This window comes from Pseudopipra pipra, chromosome 5 (genome assembly GCF_036250125.1).
Source record: "Pseudopipra pipra isolate bDixPip1 chromosome 5, bDixPip1.hap1, whole genome shotgun sequence".
Classification (NCBI taxonomy): Eukaryota; Metazoa; Chordata; class Aves; order Passeriformes; family Pipridae; genus Pseudopipra; species Pseudopipra pipra.
The window spans coordinates 20,082,632-20,103,068 of NC_087553.1; positions in this window are offsets into that span (position 1 = coordinate 20,082,632).

A 20,437-nucleotide genomic window follows, 5' to 3' on the forward strand; every position below is an offset into this window, starting at 1 on the left:
AAAACTGAACACTCCTGTTCGTTGCAAGACTGTTGGGATAATATGGCACAACAAACAAAGAAATCTTGCATCTTTGCCTTTATAAGCATTCTGAATGGTGCTGTGTGGTTTATTTTGCAAAGAAAACAAAATTAGCATCCACTAGAAAAAAATATTCCAAACAACTCAAAACCAGCACAAATGCTGAAGTCTTTTTTACCAAAAGAAAGGAAAAAAACCACAGAACTAATTGACTTCCCCATTGCAACTTTGCTTCCATCAAATTTCAGCCTAAATGAACCTCAATACCATAATTACAAATTTTCAATTAATAATAGCAGGGTGAGTTCCACGCAGAAACTAAAATTCAGTCCTCAGTCCCCATGGCTGCAGCTTCCCCCTAACCATACCAGTTACTGCACCCCACTCCTTAGAGATCAGGGGAACTTTGCAGAAATAAGAGGCAGTAGCTAGCAAGCATGGCCTCCAAAACTACACCTCCTGCCTCTCAGCTCAGGGGTGTATTGCAAGAAATGAAAGTTCCTAAAAAATATCTCCTGCATTGGCAACAAGAGTAACCCATCCTCTTTAACAAATCTTGATTTTCTTCCGGGACTTGTACAAACTGCTGTGGCAGAAAACTATCAATAATGTTTGCTCTGCAGGAGAAGAGTGGTGTTACTTGCAGTCTTTAAAGAACCAGTGCCCCAGTAACAAGTGGTTTTGCTGACAGCATTTTCCCATCATATTGACAGAAGGGGCTGGGTAATGACTCAAGGGTTATTTATGCGAAACCCAGAGCCAGCAGCACTGTAAGTTATGGAAAGAGGACAAGCTCACAAGGCAGGGGCTGTGTGTCTGAATGAGAAGGGACACACTTTCTATCAGCAGGCCTTAGGGGATGCAACAGAGATCCAGAACTCCAGGCTACCACCTGAGCTCATCCATACATTTCCAAACAAGTTGGAAGGGCAAAAATGCTGCCAAATAATTCATGTTGCAGTGAGACCAGTCCTCCTTTCTGCAAGGCTTTCTTATCTAACAGGTTTACTCAAGTACCTTTTATAATTCTACAGACATTCTGCTCCTGTATTCTACATTTCACTTTTATCTTAGTTGTAGGTTTAATTGTTGAACCCTTTAGGTGTAATCCATTTTATAGAGGTCTTTCTGTCATATATTTGAATGGAACTCCAGATCCTAGACTCCCCTTCTCTTGTTTTTACTACCATGGAATAAGGATCACACTGGCAGTAGAATTAACAAAGGTGACAGAACCTAATCCTGGGAGATTTAACCATTCACCTTGTTAACAGCATTTGGGAGATGCCAGAATTGTTTTCAAATGTGATACATTTTTCACAAGACTGAAACTTCCAAGACATGATGGTGATCAGGGCCAATTCCTACCACACCTGGGCTCCTTTCTCTCTGAGTAGGTCAGAATTCAACCCCTGTGCCACAGGGAAACTCCTCTGATGTGGGATCAGGCAAGCCTGGAGTGTGGTACTGAAATATACTGTGGCATGCCCTGCTCGGGCAAACACTTTGAAAGGAAAGTAAATCAGCAACTTCACACTCCTCTTCTTCCTGGCAAGGAACATGTAAAACCAGAAAATCAATAATAAATAAACAAATTATTTGAACTAACACTATGATTGTAGTCCTGCTCGTAACTAATCAATGTCTGTCTGCTTACTTCCAGACCTAGTTGGCTTCTATCAGGGTATTTTATTGACCTTAAATTATTAAACACACAATACAAAGCAGCCACTGTGCATGTGTACTGCAACATTTTGTACTCTTTATTGCTGCTTGCGCTGTTGCTGGCTCTGAGTTCATTAAAGAAGGGAAATTGATGTCTGCTTATTTCTTTTTTTATTGTACTATGTGGCAATACACTTCTATGAACCGGGAGACATCCTTTCTGCACAATTTTATTTAAAGTCCTTGGGGCTTGGGTGCCTGACTCTCAGTGATATCTTCAACAGCATCACTTTTTGTCACCTGTTTCAGCAAACACAAAAACGACCAAAGAATCACAGAATGACTAAGGTTGGAAAGAACCACAGTGAGCCTTCTGGTCCAACCTTCCTGCTCAAGCAGGGACATTCTAAAGCACAGAACTACATACAGACTGTTCTTCAATATCTCCAATGAAACAATGCCTCAAAAATGCAAAAAAAGGTTTATTCTCCAGAAACAACCAATGGTAATAATAAAATCCATTAAAAACGGTTAACTTTACAACAGACAACCTGTAAAGAAAATCCAATTGTAGCAGTAAAGTTTGATAAAAGTTTTGTTTACTTTCATTCTTTACCAGTGCTAAATGTACAGCTGTTGATGAATCCCACCATGTAAAATTCAGGTGAAGAGCCATCAATAAAGAGATGGATACTAAAGAAAAGTATCTTGTACAGATCCAGCCAGCCAAAAGTCACACTAGGAAGGGAGGATATAATCTCTCTAAGGATCCCAATTTCCCTACACTCTCGGACCTCCCACACATTTGTTCACGTTCCAGTCGCCGTATATGTCTATTCACTCCTTCTACCCTCAAGGACAATTATTACTTCTCAAGAGGCAATTATTAGGGCTCTAAAGTCACAGCAGTTACTTCTTTGTTCAAATTTAAGCCAACACTTTGCCCAGAGCAGTTTCTCCATAGCATATTCACGCTGGCACCAAACCCCACTTGCAAAAGTCTTCAGAGGGAACACGAAATTACAACCTAAATCCACGGGAAGCCTTGGTAAAGACCTCTGTGAATACTGATGCATAAACCCATATAGCACAGAAGAGAGTTATTGGGGCATTTTTCTTTCCCAAGGTAAGATGTCTACCTGAGCTAGTTACCCCAGAAATACCTCAAGCCATACATACCCTGCATTGACCCATGAGTCACTGCAGGGAGTCCTTGGATGGTGGAGCCTGCCCCATAGGAGGGAGACATCGGAAAGACAATTGCAATAAGTACTGAGAGACAGGTAGAGGTGTCTCCATTTGAACAAAGAAAAATATAAAAGCCTCCAAACACCATAAAACTTACACAGAGTTTTCAGTATTCTGCCAGCTGTATAAGTTAGGAAGTGATTCCAGGTATCTCCATATTTGACAGTTTCTTATATATGTTTCTTCTTCTTTTGACTCTAAAAACTTCACAGTCTGGCATACCAGGCATAAAAGTAAAGATTCTTTATGCAGAATAAAGTAGTATTGTGTAGAATAAAGGTAGATGTATTGTGCCTTTACCATCAAACAAATTGAATATATCTGTTGCAAGCCCAGAAACCGTGGAAGAAAAAAGTTCAGGGCAAAAGCATATTAAATTTTTCTATGACTGCACTGCCTGAAATTGTATATACCTGTAAACTATATATATATATGTAGTCCAAGAATATTTGAAGTTTCAGTAAAACTATGGCCAAAACCCAGAACCCTCTTCCACTGCATAGAGGCCTTGCAGTTTCTCTGCATATGCTGAAAAGATCCAGTGACAGCTGGCAAGGTCATTGTAAATGAGGGAAAAAGAGAGTCTTGTCTCCATTACCAAATGGCAGCAACTAATCACTGTCACATCCTGATGTGGTTCAGGACTGTCCACAGGTTTATTGTGGCCATTAACCTATTCAAATATTCTACTTGAGGAGAAAAAAAAGTCTGGGGCCCAGTCTGGATCCTTAGATCTTCTGCAGTAATTTTAACAAAGCTACCGTAAAACGTCACCACATCAGATCACATCTATACAATACAAATACAGTGACGCAAATTAGAGCTTGAATATACAGTATATTACTGTCTCCAGCCCTCACACATGATTTTTTTTTTTAGCCTGTGAGCAATGCAAAATAGCTTTTGCAGCTTGTGCTGAAAGTCGAGTCCTCTGGTATTTACTGCGTGGCCAAGGGATCTCACCAGGTAGTGTCTGAGGCTCTGCAAACTCACACTCCACTCTGCCCCACAGCAATATGCTCATGCCACCACACTTTCAGGGTGATAGTAATTTATGGCCACCTCCCTGTAGTGCAAATAATTACCCCAAAGCAGAGAAAGGGTAAAACAGACTGCAGGAAGGAAGGATAGGAATTGCCCTTTTCCTCCCATTTTGGAGGTAAGGCACTTTGTCTTGTATTTACATTATCTTAACAATAGGGGGATGTTTCTCACACTGATTTTCTTCTGGGCTGTCAACATTGTTGAGATCTATACATAAGCAGTGAATAGTTTCTCTATCCACTACAGTTTATTTTAAGTGAGTCTCATGAAATCAAAAATGGGTTAAATTAAAGTTATACAGGTTTTTTATTGGTTTGGTCTTGGTTTGGTTTTTTCTGCTCAAGGAAATGAATTGCATGAATGTAAGACAAAACAATACTCCACAGGCCATATGCCTACACTGCATGAGGCTGACACTCTTCACACATTACATGCAGCCACTACCGTACCAAGAATGAAACCATATCTAGGAACCAGACAGAGAGCAGGACAACTCATGAGAGAACATCACACAAAACTTTAGACACAGAAAAGTTCCTAACACTGTTTAATCAACACTCTGTGATGGTCAGACACAGTGGGAAGTCTCTGCACCTTTGCAGTCCATTAGAAAACCCAGTTTATCCTCAAGGATAACTCAGGAAAGGATGAAGGTTATGACACAAAACTGAGTTTCAGAAACTGTGTTTTAAAATTGCCTTGGGCAGGGCCCTCTGAGTGACCTTTGGAGATGGTATTAGGTTTGCCTGATAACACACCTGTAAGTGCAGATGTACCCCCCAGCTGAGCCAACCACTGAGCTCAGGTACTCAGAGGGGGCCAGAAGGGGAATCAACACATGGTAACCTCTTGGGTGGGTTTATTCAGCCTCCCAAGCAGTCTCTCCTATCATACCACCATCACCAGCACTACCTAAAGCACCTGATGAACATCCAGGTGATATATGTTCACACATTCTTCACAGGGACTTTCAGCTCTTGAAGCGACACTGAGATCATTTACCCCAAGGAACCTTAGTGCCTTAGTTTGCCCTCCCAACATCTACACAGCTGAAGCCATGCTCCCCATGGAGTCTGGACCTCATATCTCTATCTCACCTGTCTAAAACTGTCTTTGTGATGCACCTCACACTGGAAACTAGAGAAGAAAAATGCTACTTTAGATGCCTGTCTAGTGTATGATCACTTTAAAAGCTCAGTGTCACTGTAAATTTTTATGGTATCTAATTCTGTAAAGGTGTGGTCTCAGATGAGCTTCCTAGATGATTGTCTAGCAATCGTTAAAACAGTGATCTTTTGCAATAACCAAAGTAGGTATCTCATCAACTAATGCAGACCCTCATGCTCTTCTTAAGTTGATGTCTTGGAAAAGTTTTCAGCATAGAAGAATTTGCCAGGAAAATATCCATGCAAATCTAAGTAATACTCGCTTTCTTCTAAAATGAGCAAGTTAAAGAAATAGATGCAAATAATTTATCAGTGTATGAACCCAAACTCTCCTGCATGATATGCAGTATATTGCAGACACTTAACACATCTGCCACTCTATAGCAGCATTTTATTTAGCGCTCTGGAAGTACAAATGCTTCCCCACTAGTGGAACCACACAGTTTCCAAAAGCTGTCTTCCATTGAGAGGACAATTGTTTTCTATAGAGATGAGAAACAAATACCCATGACCCACGTCACCTTGCCCCAGCAGGCTTTTGCTGCGGCTTCCTCTGTGCAAATACAACAAAGTCTGGCAGCAGTCAATCCTGCCAGCCCACACTGAGCCACCACAGAGTGCGTAGCTATTTACCCTTCCTATTAATCTGTCAGTGTTCTAGTCAAACATGTAAAACAATATGGTGTGTGCATATCTTGACTTGTCATTGCTAAGTTACTGAGGAGCAACATGAATGAGTGGAAAACCACGCAACAAATTATAACATTAGATTTTTAAAGTATGGAATATTGGAGTTTTCAATTGTCAGCACGAAAGGAGCAGCCATGGTGTTCGTAGCATGATGATAATAATGCAAAAGCCAGAAACTATAGCCAGTGTGCCTCTTTCAGCTTACAATAAACGGGTCCTATTTGTTTTGCTTAGATGCAGATTTAATCCCAACTCTTTCATAGGCTCACTGCTCTGTGTAGTCAGGAAACAATTAGGAAACCTGGGATCCTGTCCCTCACTTTACTTCACACAATCAGACTGCTGCTGCAGTGCAGAAACCAATGACTGCAGTCACGAGGAATGTGGCAGGGCTATATTTTGAAATATTTGGAAGTTAAAATACTGTTTAATTACAAACCCTTTTAGAGAAACCCTGTTGAATCTAAAAGCTGTGTAGTGGATAATGCCATAGCATCCACTGCAGCAGTCCTCACTCAGATATATTCAGGTAATTGGTGGTAATCCTTGCCCAAGAGAGCACCTTTAAGAACAAGTCAGTACATGCTGAGCCAAACACCCTGCTTGCCCTTCTCAAAGTAATAATCTTATTTGATGATGCTTGAAGGCCCTATTAGAGCTGAAAATTCACACTGCCTGCTATCTCTTTAATCCATTTTCTTGTCATGAACAAAAGGAAGAGTGTGCATATGAGAAAGCAGAAACAGAGGATATAGGTCAAAGAGTATATTCCGAGTGTCAGGAAGACTTTATCTCAAAAAGAATAGTCTTTCCACAGTCAGCAAACTCCCCAGAGCCAAAGAGAACTGCAAAAAAGCATGACTACAGACATTACAAAACTAAATGACAAAGTGCAAATAATAGTATTTAGACATTTTCAAAAACCTTGACTCATTCTTTGCTTTATGGCCAGGAGTTCTACTTTGGCACTGCTGGAAGAGAAGATACATTTTGCATACATGTAAAAGAACATATATAAATATACATGTCTGAAGGCATTTATATATATACACCAAATTATGCCAAGCAATTCGTAATGAGCAAAGGCACATTACAGACTCACTGCTGCAACCACTTCAATAGTTTTATACTTTTAGTCCCATCAGCTTCAGTAATACTATTTATGTATGAAAGTATTCAGATGGATAATCCTGAAAGGTTTTGGCCTCATGGCCAGTCTTGATTGGTATTAGCAGAACTATACAAAGCTGTAAAGAATTCCTGGGTAAGGCTGCAGATTAGTGATTTACAAAGTGATAAATTGCAAGAATTAATTATGTTGTAATTGTCCTAGCCAATACCCATTTGAATATGAGGTTCATTGCCTGATCAACTTCAAGTTGACCAAAATAGGCCATAGTATACATCTCTTTGGACTTCTGAAAGATGAATAGTCCAGAGATGTCCAAAAAACTGTCTGGAACAGATCCAAAGGCAAAGAAAATATCTTAATCTCAGTCCATGGTCAAGCAACAACTAACGAAGCATACAGAAAGCAGATCTGCCCCACACAACCAAGCTATCAGTCTCAAGTTCTTACAGGAAAAATATCACCCTTCCAGTAAATCCCTGCTGGCCACACTGAACTTATTTAACCTCATTATCAAAAAGGACAGGTAAGCACATCAGCATTTCAAAAGGAATTAGAGAACCACGGTTTTGCCAGAAACATAATTAAGGTGCTAAAATCCCTGACTGTGCGTGGCACTGTAATGTCTTTAAATGTGCAAGGAAATGCCACTTGTTCCCAACCCTGTTCTGACAAAGCCCACGGAGACTGGGAACAGCAATAGCTCACCTGTCCCATCTGCTGTTGCATGCTGAGGTGTGTATGTTATCACCAGCACACCAAGACAGAATCAAGTTTTCACAAAATATCCCAAAGCTTGTCCTAAACAAAAAATTTTGGTTATGCTTTAGCCAAAGATAACAGATTGCTGTTTAACTCAGGGTAATTAATGCAGGTTCAGATTCTAAGAACACATGCATGTACACTTGATTTAAAATTCCTAGATGTAATACACTTACTGTTCTGATAAGGCGTGCCCAAAGGGGTAAAAACTCACAGAATCAGACAAGTATGTCCCTGCACAGCAATTTCAATGAAGTTTTAAGTGAGCCAAAGCCCACCGAGGTCACCAGAAAGATTCATTGTCTTTGACTCAACTCTACAGTTAAGGTCTCTCTAAGGAGTAAAAAACCATTTCTTCCAGTCATCTTAATACAAAAGATAACTACTAGAAAAGTAGGAGTTTTTCAGCAGGAAACAATGTTTTGAACTACAGTACTTTAAACTGCAGCTTTAATAAGACATACTAGATCCCTACAAGACTAAATTGCAGCTTTAGAATTTTCATACTAAATTCTTCTTGTGCAAGTATCTTCAGGGTTCTTAGACATTTGAAAGGCTTCCAACTATCTTAAAAAAAAAAAAGTGTTCTTTTTTTAATAAAGCATATTCAAATTGTTTAGGGAATAGAGAAGATTATTTCATTTCTTAAGATAAAGTACATCATATTGCTCAGTTCATCTTTTACCATGAGTGCCTTCCAATTCGTTCCAATTTGCAGGAGAGTTGTACAAAGAAGCTGCAGGTCTCAGGTTAATGATCTTGAACAGCCAAGCATTCTTTTACTTCTGTAAGTAAAGTCGCCTCAGAAAGGCGACTCTCTATCAAGTAATACCTTAAACTGGTATTTGTGTACCAGTTAAAAAAGTCATGCTTCAGTCCAGAGACTCCCAAATGAAACAAGATGTGACAGTTTAAGGCACTGAGGAGTGTCATAGGAGAGATGGGTGACCATGCTCTCATTTCCCTGCCTTTGATTAATTCCCTAGCCAAGATATCAGATCACTTTCTAAATGAAACATGCAGCAATTTTCTCTGGTTCAAATTTTCTCTGGTTTCAATCAGTCAACAAAGTTGCATGCATAGTTATATTGATAACTGAAAAGAGGTAGGAAGAGGTAGGGTGACGTTTGGGGTCAGTTGAGGAGACTTTTTTTTTCTTTTTTTTTTTTAACAAAGTTTTTAACAGCAGAACTAATCAAGACAGAGAATTATGGCTTTTTATAATTTACCAAAGTAAGACACATTTTAGTAAATTTAAGATTGCAGAGTAAAAAGAAAAATCTACCAAGGGAAATGTGGACTTTTAAGGAATTGAATCCAAAAGGAAAAACTGGGAAGAGAAAAGGGAAATGGTGAAGGATATAGAGAATCATAATAAGATATATCAATTTTCTCAAATTGCACGACAGTCTGCTTCATACAAAATTTTAATTTTATGAAATAATGAACCACTTTAACTGTTCTGGAGGGAGAAGAGGTTTCTCTATGGGCAGAGCTCTCCTGGCTGCTAATGAGGATCTTCATTACAGGTTTTGAAAGAAAATAACTACCTATTCTGAAATGGATGGGGGTGTTTACCCCAAGAAGTATTGGGGACCTGGCTCACACTATAGCTACTGGAATGAGGAATCTTGGAGTGCAGAGATGTCTACTTCACCAGCCTGAAGTCAGTGAAGCTAGGGAGCCTTTTTATATGTCCTCTTAATCATATTTTGTTACTTTCTTCCAACATAGAAGAGGAAGAGAAATGCTTTTTTAACAATCTAATAATATTTAACTAGTGTCTAGTACCAAGTCTGGACTGTAATACTGAGCCCCCTTAGGCCAGGTTGTATATGTAAGGATGCTCCCAGGACTTCAGCTCAGGTCCTTACTTCACAGACTGTGGGGATTTGGTGGCCATTTCAGAAGGAATAATAGAGTCTTAGTTCCTGCAGCACTGTTGAAGAGCAGTACTGATACCCTGCCAGATTACTAGGCTGATCTTTCCATTTCTCTTTTCACCTCATTTCTCTTTCCCAAGCTCAGCATCCTCTAAATTCTGGCATTTGTATTCAGTAATATTTCTGGGGCTTCTCTAAACTCCATAGTCTCAGATGAGTTAAAAAGCCCACTATTGTAAACAATTGTGACATGCAGTGTAACTTGAATACAATATCTTGCCTCGCTATTTATATATATTTTTTTGTTTGTGTCTTTTACAGCTCCCTCTTTGAAAACTACAGGTGTTTGCAGGGATAATGCCCCCGATGCTGTAGAAAAGAGTTTATTGTGAGCAGCCTTTTCTTTGCCACTTGTCCTGAACCTGTTCGCAAAGTGCTACATGCGTTCTACCGATCACCATAAAAATCAAGGAACAAGAAGTCCTCTGTAAGCCTGCCCAGCAGCACCACTATGACATTGGTTGCGACAGCTTTGTGACCCTGCATTGTTTTCCATTCATTCACAAGCTTCTTTCTTTGCTTTTCTTTTTTTTCTTTTTTTTTTCTCCACTCCTTCGGGGGGGGGGGGGGAAAAAGGGAGGGGTGAGCTTTTATAGGCATTTTTATCTACTGTAAAAAAAACATGCGTGTGTGTGCTGCCATAATAGATTAAAAAAAAACCAAACAAAGAAACCCCCACTATGTGATAGCTACTTTAGAGAACACTGCGTGGAGTTACAGTAGTTATAGTTTCAAAAACCACCTGCAAACGAGTGCAGATACCATAGCAAACTGCCCTTAGGATTTCTTTTTTCTTTTTCCTTACATGTTCCTTCTTTTTCTTCTTTTTTTTTTTAAAGTTCCCTCTTGCCATTCTAAGCCTGCCGTCAGTAATGAATTTATGTGACAGCTATGAAGTAGTATTAAAATTGTGAATAGTGGCTAACAGTGCTCAGGCCCTCAGTGTTAGCATCTTCACACAGTGGTGAATGCAGGGCTGAGGCTGGTGAAAGGGAGGGGAGAGAGGGGGGTGGGCGGGCAGGCAGGCAGAGGGCCTGGGTTTTCTCTCTTGTTTATCTGTACACCAGTGTCTGAGGGGGGGCATATGATGGAAGGAGCAAGATGCAAGCTCCAGGGCTTCTCCTTGTCAAAGGCACCAGCTTTTGCTTTCATTTAAACACGTTTGAGCAGACTGAGGGAGTTGCGGCCACAGGCAGGTACAGGAGAGGGCACACACCCGACAGGGCAGGTGGGAGCAAATTACTTATCTCCTCAGCCTGTTTTCTGCACTCATGCACACAAACAAGGTTCAGGGGGCGAAAGGAAGAGGAAGAGAGAGGTGAGTCAGTGAAGGATGTGTGCCTCCGTGGGTCGGGCTGGGGAAGGGGGCAGAGGGACCTCGCAGTCTCCTCACCCCTATGCTGAATGGGAAAGAGGGCAGGATGGAGAGGGGTGCAAGGTGGGACAGGGCTAAAGTGTCTTGGGGAATAGGGGAGGTGGCTGCATCTAGAGAAGGGAAACGGTGAGCACTCTTTGATTCTCTCTGCTCGCAAAAGGATTTCAACAGGAGAGGAAACAGGGCTGGAGCTGGGTGGGCAGGGTGAAGACTCAGACTCCTCTCTCCCCAGAAGTGCTGGCAGGCTGTGATGACGGGACAGGGGGCGACCCGGGGGAGAGGAGGGGGGAGATGTTATTAGCGGAGAAACCTCAAGACCGAAGTTGAAGCTGAAGAAGATAAAAGGAGCAATATGATCAATATGGTTTCATTGTTGAGCCCCGTTTACCTCGGCGGGAGACCATCTGCTCCCTGTCAATGCATCACCTGCTTGTCTGGGCTGTTGGCTGGGCAACGCGGGCGGGGGGATTAAGGGGGCAGGGAGAGTCGGGAGGCCCAGCCAGGGGCTCTCCCCTTGCCACCGGGGCAGGGGCTGGGGGAGGCTCACCCGGACTAGGTGGGAAGCCGAGCTCGGGGCTCGGCTATTTCCAGAGGAGGACATAAAACAAATGCAGTGTTTTTAGCCAGCGGGGCGGTTTCAGGAAGGCCCTTCCTGCCCCTGGAAGTCAGCATATTGCTGCACGCGCTGGATTTAGGGATGCATGAATGAGCCTGCCACAATGGACACCAAGGGAAGAAAGGGCAGCCGAGGGGTCCCCACAAAGCCAAGCACATCACCACCACAGTCACAGAAGGGAAACAAGGCACAATGCTCCCAAATCCTCCCCACCCTGAAAAAAAATTTGCTGTGAAAGAAGATATTGAAATAGAGCTAATATTTCGCTAAGTCATTTTAATGCCACCACAAAATTTCCATAGGGTCAGTGTAAGGAGGGGGGAAAAAAAACCAAACCAAAACAAAAAAAAAAAACCCTAAGATGTTGTACAGCAGTGAATGCAAATAAGGTGTTGAGTCTGTGCGTGTGACCCAAAATATTTGATTTTTGGATAATTTTGAATATGTTTGATATTAAATACCATCCACTTAACAAGCAGATAAATAACAGCTCCCTGGAACCCAGACTGGGCGGTACCAAAGCACTTAACCAATCCCTCAGAAACTGTAACAGAGACAAAATGCTGTGGGTGTGGAGTACCCTGGGTTTTGGGACGTGCATAAGGATGGGGCTACCTCCTGCTCCTCACTGCAGCCAGGTGCACCCCTGCACCAACCACAGGAGCATCTCTGCTCCTGCTGCATGAGCACACCATTCTTTGCAATGTATGATTGCGCTGATTGGGGGGGACATTAGGTATCTATACATAGAACTTTATTTACATATATATGCGTATGTTTGTGCCTATGCACTCCCACACACATCATCCTCTCGAGAGACTTTGCATCTGCTTTTCCCACATCACCATTGCCAAAGCAGTGCCTGCTCTCAGTGTTTTACAGCTGCATTACAGCCAGCACCAATACCCACAGTGATCATGTTTGGGCATTTGGTTTCAAACCTCACCTGTGAAGCAGATTCTCCCCAAAGCAGGCTGACGTTCTTCACCCAGGGGAATCATTGAAGATCCACAAGGAGTTACACTTCTAAGTCAACAACGCCAATATTTTGAGACAACATCACACCTTACCGCCTAATAAACAAATTCACAAAACCCCTGGCAAATCTTGGTGGTCTGTTGAGTTTCTCATTAGCAATTTTTTAAACTATTCTGACCCAAAATAGGAGGTCTAGGCAAGGATGAGGGTTTATAAAGGGGAGTGCATGAGAAGCCAAGCTAAACTCTCACCCCTGCAGAGTTTTCTACACATCAGTCATGAGCAGATTCCTCAGATGAAAACCTGGAAATAACTTCCATTAGAAAAAACTGTATTTGGATATTGTCGTGCACTGCAAAGCTATAACCAAGCAGACACAAGCAAGTACTGTTATTTAAAAATACCTCTTCTTACACAGAGCAAGCCATTTTTCCACTGACTTTCTGAACACAAGCAGTAAATGCTTTTAGGTGTCACACCTAATAGCCCTCACTCCTTGTCTGAATCAATAAGAAGATATTTTTTCCTCAGAATATTATTATTCTTTTACCTACCATGTAGTTCAGAGCAATGCACACAGAAGGAATATGGAATTTTTGAATTCTGGTTTTACCTTGCATTTTAAATTCTATATTTCTAAGCCAACAAAAGGTTACTGCATCAAGTGTAAAATAAATGTGGAAGAAATGGGAAGAATCACTTCTAGGAAATAAAATCAATAGATGGATAACTAATACTGAAAAACAAAGGTAGAGCACACATCTCATGATGTTATATAAAGTACAATCTTTGCAATATTGAGGAAAATGTTTATATGTCCAGTGCTAGCTTCTTTTCCTGTTTTTTCCAGAAAGAATATTTCAATTAATTCATTGCCTACAATTCAAGATGCAACACATCAGGACAAAAAAAACCTAAAAAAAATCCTAGTTTAAATGAATAAAGGGCTTCTGTTATTTCTTCACTCTCTAATGTACAGATTCACAAAGGCATTTAAAAGACTCCATCCACTAGGATGTGATATCCTGAATGTCTTTTCCAGTCTGAACCTTGGAAGTCAGACATCAAGACCTATCCTGCACAAGGGGAGTAAAGCGAACATTTCTGTGCACTTGAGAAAATGGGCCATTCAGGTCAATGAACATCACTACAGATTATGTCATTAGCTTGTGTTCCTCACACTTTTTTACTTCACAGGCTGCGCTGATACAGTGCATTTGAACTCACACAAGACATCTAATTTGGCAAACCAAGGCACCTTAAGGAAAACCTGCTTTGTAAGGAATGAACATAACATGCATTAGATAACATAAACAAAGATTCTCTGTTTCAAACATAAGTGATCACAGAATTCCCAGTTCAAAGCTGGAAGGGACCTTTTGAGATCACCTGGTCAAACCTGCTTCAGCAGGGCCCAAGGAAGCAAGTTGCTCAGAAATTGTCCAGATGTGGTTTGGGTATTTTCACAGACAGAAACTCCACGGCCTCTCCTGGGTGACTCTCCCACAACAACAACAAAAAGTTACTGTCTTTTGTTCAGATGGAATTTCATGTGTTTCAGCTTGTACACATTGCCTCTTGTCCTGTCACCAGGATCAGCAGGACATCCTGCTGATAGCACCAGCTCTCAAACTGGAATTATCCCATATTTCCTTCTAGAAATAGACTTGTTCATCTTTATCGAGAGTTTTACTGTTTGTACTAAATTAGAATTCAGGGCCCCATCTAACACTCGTTTCCCCTTGGGGAATTATATTATTTTATGTTATCTTTATATTATATTATTTTATATTATTGTATTATTTGTATTATCAATCTCTGAAAAGAAGGGCAACTTCTGATCCAAACAAATTTGTATTAACTAAGCTAGTATACCTTAAAAAAAACCCCAAAACAACAAATACTGAAATGCCAAACAGAAACAGATACAGGTAACAACACTAAGATTTCTTAGTTGCTCTGGCCAGCTGTGTGCAGGCTGTGATGCATATGAATTATTTTAATGACCATTTGCTCTCAACTAGATTTTTTAAAAAATAAAAAGGTGAGGGCAGACCAGAAAAAGCAGCAGCAACAGATAAAATGTGTCTGGGGACAGACAAATCATTTGTCACAACCAGCATCATTGAATAAAATGAAGGTGAGATAGAGTGTTTTTGAAAAGTAGCCTAGATACAGGAAATAGGGATGTTGCAGAAGAAAAAATGAAAATAAGAAGCAAAATCAGGATATTGAAGTATGGAGAAATTTGGAGAAAAGACTTCGAGATGATGGTGATATTCTCTATGCGATGCAACAGAAACACCTAGACAGGTACAATGGATGGGGCAGGCATTCAGGAAGTTACAGAAGTTAAACTGATCTGCAGGTGAGGGCCTGTGTGAAATTTTCCACAGTGTGGATTAGTAAGAGTATCCTGTCTCCATGAGACATAACAAAGAGAAAGACCAGATAGATATAACACCACAGTGAAGGACAAATCAAAAACAAAGTAAAGACTGAAGGGATGTTTTGGCAGGATGTTTTGTTAAACCACTCTAGCCATGGAGAGTAAGACTCTTCCTTACAAGTTGTGCTTAGTGCTTGGTCTGAGCAGAAGCAATCTGGCCCTGCTAAAACCATGTGCGTGGTAGAAAATTTCTCTAAATCTGGATTACTTTTCACCAAAGGAAAAGAAAGCCTTTCTTGTGGAGGTTGTATAGTCACACAGGTTTGCAGGAAGTACTTTCAGTTGGGATTCATTTGCCTATGAATATCACCATTTTATATATTATCGTCATTTTTTTTCTGACCCACATCATCCAAAACCCACATTCTGTGCATGCAAAAAAAGGTAGCAAATTCTAGTGAGATCTCTAGAGATAGTCAGAGACTAGTACATCCTTCATTCCTCTATTAATTGGAGCCTGAAAGAGCAGAGGCTTCAAAAAATCCTTCTTAGAATACATGAGGATCAAAACCCACTTTGTACCCTGTTATGGTGATCAGTCTCTAGAGAAGAGAAACTTTATCAATCTTTCATACTTTCCAGGCTTCTGTCACCCTATATGCTATTTAGGATTTCCAAACAAACCCACTGAACAACGTTTCAGGGATATATTTGGCCATTTTATATTTTCAGTTGGTTTCCAGCAGATATCTATCAGATGTAGGTTACATCCTTATTTGCTCTACCGTGGAATTGCCCTACTTAGAATGGGTCCACTGTGTTCACATCCAGGTGAAAATTAAGCAACATTCAGAAGTTAAAATACACCACTATGGTACTGTACACAGTTCTGAAACTACAGGTCACAATAATAAATGAGTTTTTTGTTTGCTTTTTTTTTAATCACAGGAATCAGAGGTATAGTCCTGTACAACTCTTGTATGGAATAGGCTATTCTTTATCTCAAAACTGATTCTATTTCCTCCACTATCATTTCTTGGAAGTTTATTGCTTATAAGTTCCATACAACTATCTATACAATCAGTTGTAAATCCATGAAATGCCACAAAATGTCTTATCCAACCACCATACCACAAAAACATTGTATTATATTCTCATTTGCACTCAAAGGATCCATCCGTAAGTAATAGATAAACTTCATAATACCAAAATTTGCAATACCAATGGCCTTCTTTTAATAGTTTCATTTCTAAAAATTAAGTGCTGAAAAGATAACAGCTTGTCCAGGGAGAAGATAACCTACAGTTCCTTGTGATAGATCTATGGTGTCACTCTCTTATTGACTGTACTCTGTGGTCAAGGTTTCACTATATTTAATTTTTGCGGGGGAAAAAGGAATATTAATTTTATATATGTGATGATTCAAAATGTACTAGGATATAGAGAGGGGAGCCCAGAATTTATTCCCCTTTTTGCAAAATTACCTATGGTTGGCAAGCAGAAAGCAGAGCGACCTCACATCCCCAAATAACTTTCATCTAATCCCCCAGTGCTGCCTCTGCTCAGGCTGGGCATTTGCAAGAATGCAAAAATGGGATGATGTGAAGCTCTTTCACAGATGAAAGTCTGTCAGCACAGGTAAATAAAAATATTTGGTCTGAGTTTAGTCGTGAGGAAAAAATTACTTTGGAAGACATTGAGTCAGATAATTAGGTGGTAATGAATGCAGAACTGCACTTGGAATTCCACTTCAGCACACTGGGGGTGAGTATGGGCAGGATGCAGAGTGGGGTCTCTGCCGCTCCTGCCATGCATCACTGAGGCCATACACAGCATGGCCTTGACTTGATTATTGCTGCTCTCCAAGAGGTTGTCAAAATATGTAAACTGTCAGCAGGAGACACACTTTTAATAAAAATGCCTATTCTCCAGTGATATTTTTCAGTTATGAAAACAGCATCCTTTCACATAACATGTGCATGTGAGCAAGAGAGCATGTAAAACACCGCAGCAGCATTCCCAAAGAACAGTATTTTCATTACAAGGAGGCAAATTGGATGTTTATGTAGACTAACGTGCTCCATGCTGTCTGTTACATGACAACGAGATGATTTATTGTGAACTGACAACTACACTGCATTTGCAACGTGGGTAACCTGAAGTTTCATACTGCCAGTCAATCCCTTGATTTTGTCAATTCATGTGTCTTAACTCATCGTTTTGGATGAGAACTTACAAGCCCAATTTTCAATATTGCTTGTTTGTGTGTGTGTGTCCACATCTGTGCACGTTAGAGTGGATGACAACTGCAACACTAAGGTTTGAGATGCATCAAAACACCCTTAACACTCTTTATGGCCCAGAACTCTGTGGATTCGCTCGAAAACATCTCCTTTTTTCTCTATGAAAAGAGGTGTAAATGGAGCCCAGCTGGTCCACAATACCTGCTAAAATAATCATGGAGGAACAGAGTTGATATGAGCGTGTCTTGCATGTCCTATGTTCCATTTCAAAACCAACAAAAGCATTTCTAACAAATGCAAATTTCAGTAACTTCTCTGAGATTTAGGACTCTACATTTCTAAGCTGCTTTAAAAATTGTGGTCACTGTCGGAGGGAGAGGAACAGGAACTAAAGAGATGTTACAGATTCAATGGACGTGAGAAGAGGATGAGGGCTGTCTCCTTCTAAGCAAAGATCAAGTACCATCTGCCCTTGCAAAGAAGGAATATAAATGCAGGTGAGTGTATAGATGAAATTGCAATTAGAGGTCTAAATGTTGATGCCTAAAAGTTCTGAAGGGCTGGATAGGCACGGCTGTAGAGGAAGCTAGGAGCCCTTTTTCTGAGTACCTTGAACCATGGCACTTCAGTTCAAGAGCTTGGCACGGAGATTGAGGATTGTAGTGACTAGTGTGTAAAGTCATTTAATCATGGGTGCAGAGGAAAACCAAGACAGCAAACACACACTGATCTTTACCAATTAACAGCTTTTCCCCCCCTTATAATATACCTTGTCAAAAGCATCTCCTAGACAGCTAAATACGTAAGAATTATTTTGTTACTGCAGTCTATTAGTATGGTCTCTTTTTTCTATACTCTTCTGCCTCCCATGGTCACAGACCCAACAACAGTGCCAATGCTTCCATAACCAACCTTCTTTTTTTTTTTTTTGTTCTCTAATAAATTATCTTATTCGAAAACAGGCTTCCCCTGCATTGATCAATACTAGTGGGAAAAATAACAGTAGTCTTTTCAAGAATGACGAAGTAAAAAGGGAAAACATGACTCCACACAGTGCATCTTTCACAAATAGAAGTTAATTGATATATTTGCATTTGCAGGATTTATTTTTTATTACAGTTTATCTAGGATTTAAATTTAGATAGAGTCTTTGTCTCTTCCATAATTTGTTTTCCTACCACTTTACTCTTCCATTGTGCATCATTCTGCTCTGAAGTTTCCCCCACCTATCCCTTGTCTGCTCATTGTGTGGGTTTTTCTCCCCTGCATTGCTACAAATGTCATAGAACTATCAAAACCCCAATTACTTTTTCTTTGCTATAAGAGAGATTTAAAATCCTGCAGAAAAATAAACTGACAGCCAGGGAATCCTTTATATAGAAGGGAAGGGTTCCTCTAAAGTAGTGCAGCCAAAAACTAAAAGGAAAAAAAAAGGAATGGCCATATTTTTTCCATGCCTTATATTTTGTTCTTACAAATAAACTTTCTCAATCTCTGTTAACAAAGAGGGCGAGGACCACATCTTTGCACCTCAGAATCAAAGATCAAAACAAACCTGGCAATAGGTAACTGTGCACTAATATTTGTCTTCGTAAGTAGTTGGTTTGTATTTAAATTTATCATTTTCTAATGATTGCAGGCTGGTTTTGCTTTTTTTCTGCCCGTGAAAGTGCCTCGAGCAACTTTCTGTCAGGGTAACCTGTGACTAATATCACAAGCAGACTAAGATAAGTATTATGTTTAATTCCGCAGATGATGGAAATGTTTGAAAACATGGCAAAGAAAAAAAAAATCACATTATACTGTCATGAGCAGGAAAGTCAAACACAGAAACAGCCAGAAGCAAGGCAGGCACCCATAGCAATGGTTTCTTCTCTTCACTCAGCCAGCTGCCAGCAGCAAAAAAAGACTCAAGCTATTCTTCAGTGCTTTCCTTCATGAAGAAATATGAATGCTAATCAGGAGGCTGATAGACAAATTAATAGACAATGTCTATCAGAGCCCTAATTAGTACACATAACCCAGTAATTCTCTCTTTGTGAGACACTGCTTACCTCATTGTTTTGGGAATCATGCAGCAAGGAGACTCAATAGGTATTTTCAATCTTCTTACTATCAGAAGGACTCTGATTTAACCTCTACCTTTTCTAATGGCTTTAGGTTTATCAGCCATAGTCCTGCCTCTGCCAATATGGTGATTTTGCACCAAGGTCCTCCTGCTCACCAGTGGGACAGCATCCACAGGAGTGGTGGCAGTGGGCATCCACACTGGCCTCACCTCCCCTGGCTGCAAGGTTCTGCTTCTCACAAGCTGACCTCACTTACCCCAACTTTGTACCCTTCCATCCTTGCCCTGCTGTTCGCTTCTTGTAGCAACTGTGCAGGTTTTATCCTCTTTGGGCTCTGACACTGAGATCTCTGTTTCTGTCTTTTTTCCTTCTGTCTTTCTTTTTTCTCTTGTTGTCCTGACTGCAGATCCAACACAATCAGGTTTCAGGGAAATGTTGATCCTTTAATATAAACTTCATCCCATAAAGCGTAATTCTGTGGATTGGCAAAGTCTAGCTGTGCTGTTTGCCATTATTTCTGAATTGCTCACAATGTGAGGTGTTCGGCTCTGAGCTGCAGCTATGACCTAACCCTCAGAAGATTAGTTTCCTCCCATGATGACGAAAGATATAACCTCAGCTCACTCAAAAATGCTTCATCTTTCATTTTGGTTTCTGATATAGAATTAGCGCGACATTCCTCAGCACAGTTTCACACCTAGCCTGTCCTGCCAGATTTAGCTATAACTACTAAGGCATACCAGAATATGAAGCTAACTACTGCCTGTAGAAATAATGAGACTTTTTTGCAGTCCTCTTTTACAAGCACACACAGCTTGCAAGCACAAAACAGTGGCCCGTTTCAGGCTTCCCATACTTTGGAGAATTTCACTGCTGGCAGAGCATTTACTTGCTATTTTCTTAATCATAGAATCATAGAATCGACCAGGTTGGAAAAGACTTTTTATTTCTGGCACACTGTGGTGTTTGGGGATGTCACTCTGCATGAAGGAGCTTTGTTTTAGTCAGTCTGCCTCCTAACATTAAGGTACGCAATCTTTGTTACACCTGCCTTTTTTTTTTCCTCAAGCATCTGCGTCCTCAAAGGACTCCAAAATAC